Below are 4,073 nucleotides of genomic sequence, written 5' to 3' on the forward strand. Positions count from 1 at the left end.
AGGCGTATCTCATCTCCTTGTCCGTTTTCCCATCTCTTTCTCTTGAACTTCGCATCTTTTCTGAATTTATGCAAAGATTTGGGGATTCTGTAGTATATGTTGTGAGAGGCCCAGGGAGGGTCGCTGCTCCGGCATGTTCGGGCGGTGGAGCCTGGTGGAGAGGAGAGGAGAGCGAGACGATGTCAACCATCCTTATGAGAGAATCGTTCCCCGACCAAAAGAAAAAAAAATTAGAAAAAAATTAGCCGTTGCACTCCCTCTCCGTCGCAAATTTAAGGGTTTTTGTTCCAAGGATTTTTCGTTTCTTAATTTTATGGTGCTACTTATTGTGTCCAAATCTAACTTGGATCTACAACAGGATAACTGATCTCTTCCTGATTGACAAGAGAACTTCCATTGCTCGCTCAATGAGTGGCTTCGCGGAGGTACTGTTGGTACTTGCGCGAAGCTGGGAGGCCAATACAGAGGATTCAAGCTTGAAACGGCTTGCGGCGCTCGCTATAGAATATGCCGCACTTATCGGAGTGGGGGTCACATCGATGCTGCTCGGCGGAATTGCGATGTTGTATGTTTTTATTTGTATCTCTGAATCTGGACTGTGTGTCACCACGGGGCTTTCCCTGTGGCGTCTAATTGAGCACGATTACGGTGACGCGGATGGAGATCCCAGCAAAGCAAACATGAGGCCGGCGCTTGATGTTTTGTACATCCTACTTGTGCTCCAAGGTGCCATCTTGGCCTATAGAAAGGTAACCATGTTGTTAGTGGGAGATAAGGTAGCGACAGAAGTGGCCGAGGAATACGGCTTCAAAGGTCGAGATGTGGATTTAGTTCTGGATTACATGAAGGAAATCCGGGTTGGGTGCTTAAAGGACCAATGCTTCGCCAAAGGAAAGAACCTGGCAAGATATGCTGTTGGCCTGATGGGTCCTGATAGGTCAGAGGTGGCCTTCTGCGAGGGGGCAAGGATCCTCAGCATACTCCTCGGGCCTGTCTCCACTGCTGATAAACCGGCGGAGCTCGATGGGCAGCGCAAGCTAATGAAAGAGCTCATCGGGTGTTCATCCTCCATCGACTACATCTTCAACAAGTTGTTGCGCATATCCAGACGCAACCCATATGACAGAGAGATGCTCAACAAAAGTGATTGTAAGGAAGACAGAGAGATGATGAAGTGTGCTACGAGGATAGTGTTACATGTGGCCGGCGAGATCAGTTTGGAGCAGTTCCCTCAGGTGATTCAATGCATATCAACCCACATTGGCACATTCGAAGAATACCATCAGCGAGCTTTCGGTTCAGACAGTGCCGCTCATGACTGTAAATATGAAAAGGAGGAGGGGGACTATGTGCGGCTGGTGTGGCAAGGTATGAACATTATTTACATGTTCGCAGCAGATGAGAACGGTTGTAGAGTCATCAGCGACACTCGAGGTCTGCTCTCCAAGATCATGGGGCCCCTAACCTCCGATGTTCTACACCAAACTGTTGATCATGATTCATGGGGTTCCCTAGTAGGAGAACCACTGTGTGTGATATGCCGGCTCACGGCTGCTCCTGGTAAAACTGGGGCCAGGTTACGTTGTCAAATATCAATCAACAAGAAAGCAGTCAACAGCATATTGAGGATTATCGAGTGTGATAAATGCTATAAAGAGCATAAGACAGTGGCCATGGCGATTCTGATGAAACTGTACATGGATATCGAAATCAGGGAAGATTTCGTCAAGATGCTGGTGGGCATCTTCACAAACAGTAACAAGGACAGATCAATCAGAATATTGGCAGTTGAAGCACTGGCGAAACTATGTTTCCAAGGCGAAAGCAATATTATGGTTATCTTACAAGCAAATAGTGATGCAGTTGATTGTCTCATAGGAGAACTTGCAGCTTTTAATGAACACAACAGATACCTGATAAGCGCGGCGGAAATCCTGGAGAATCTGTGTATCCATTACACCAAGGATGATGAATGTCTCAAGAAACTGAAGGAGGCCATGACTGACTTGATGCCAAAGGTAATCCTTGTCGAACAAATACATGGAAATTCCCGCATGATTTGATATCATTTGCAGGATTATATAGAAGTATGGCCATCCCTGTGAAATTAAACAGTAGAATACATTCTTACTATTTACAGGTGCTCAGTAAAGTACTCCCAGGAGACATTGAAGACCAACAAAAAGGCGGTGCCATGGAAGGTGATGATCCAGACATGGGCTCATCCACTGATCCGGAAGGTCAAGGACAACGAGTAAACCGTGAAACAGAGTCAGCCGTGTTATCCCTTTGTGTGACGGTATGTGACACATTCATCAGTGGTGATCAAGATTTGGTTCTTCAGTTTGATGCATATAGCCTTCCAAGGAAGCTCAGGGAGATGGTGGAAAGAAACGGTGACCCCGAGATCACCTGCCTGAAAATAGTGAAGCTTACAATCAGGATAGTCATGTCAATGATGAAACATGGAGGCAACAACTACCTGAAAGAAGATATGGAGAGATTGATGGCATCGTTGTACGCTGCTTTTGTAAGAAACAAGCGTATCTTGAACACTTCCATGGTTTTCGTCAGCAGTGATGATGATGGCGCAGCGACGACAAATAAGCCTGAGACTGGGAGGGATTTTGAGTCCCTCATAGATGAAGCATTGGGACTGTTTGACATTGACTCCCTCCGTGTCAAAATAATTGAAGTTCTAGGATCATCCTAAATCAATCTTTCTAAATTTTGACCAAGTCTCTACATAAAAAATGTGCTAAGGTATACAATATCAATATATATATATATGAGTCAGGATTTGGTGCTCCCTCCCTATAGTACCATCCGATCTATATCATGTGGCCAGAGATGTCCTCTGGGTAGCCGAGAGCTTTGGAAGAGTTTAACATAGGCTTTCCTTGTTGTACTACAAGAAGGCAGAGGGTACAGACTGAAGTACTTAAGTTAAAGTGTATGTTGTCTTATGAGGCATACTAGTATTTTTTTAAGGTGATTGCGTTTGGAAGCACGGACCTGAGATGCACCCGAGGCTTGTGTATTTGGCAATGGAGATAGCAAAGTTGATGAATTATAATCTCGCTGAAGCAAGCATCAATGCTTACCAATTGAGAGCCAATTTTAACATGAATTTCTGGTGCAAGGTTCTGGCATTCCGGAGAGGGTACATACAAAGTCATCTTTGTAAGTTTGGTGGGCATCCGCATGAACTTCTCAGTGAAAATAGACCTGTGTATTTTCAACCAATTGCTACATCTACTGAAGATGTTCTCGTTCTTGATACTAATCGGACATGCATCTCCGATGAGGAGTTTCCCAAAATAACGGCCGTAGATGTTTTGTATGAAACCGCTAACACTGTTACATCCAAACTTATGGATTCGAGAGCTGCAAGATAGAGCGGTGAAGAGAAAGTGCCCTCTCAATTTCTCATGAATGGTATTAGACATGTTTAGTTTTTTTAATGTAAGTTTTGTATACTCTCGTGCCGCTTTTTCTGCTATCTTATACTCCTGAAAGAAAAGGTATGCTATGGACTATAGAGACATGCACTTCCTTTCATATGCCTCTTGGCCAAGTTTGTCCAGGTTGCAGGCTGTGCCCTTTTGTTTGAAGATTATCCATACCAGTGTGTCTTGCTTGTTTGATCAGTCATTAGCGGTCAACGTTTATGTGGGTCAAGGTTTTCACTTTCAGTTTTAGAAAAATTTCAGCACCAACCGAAATCATCGAAATTCAGTGAATTTCAGTGATTTCACTTTGCATTTCAGCCAAAAGGCCGAAATATTTGGTTGAATTCATGTGTAGTACTGAAATTGCTGAAATATTTTGGCTGAAAGGTATTTCAGTGAGTGCTGAAATGAATGAAATTCAGTGAATTTCATCGAAATCTCAATGAAAAAGTGAAAACCATGATGTGTGTAATCTGGTATCTGTGTGGTGGTTTTGGCTGTAATAAGCACTTTACACTAAACACAAAACACATAACACTCCGATGCCACCCTATGATGCTCATGGTTCCTTCATTTACTGTTTCTGAAATTACTAGCTCACAACATAATTCCGAGCCTCCA

Source organism: Triticum aestivum, chromosome 4D (assembly GCF_018294505.1).
Source record: "Triticum aestivum cultivar Chinese Spring chromosome 4D, IWGSC CS RefSeq v2.1, whole genome shotgun sequence".
NCBI lineage: Eukaryota > Viridiplantae > Streptophyta > Magnoliopsida > Poales > Poaceae > Triticum > Triticum aestivum.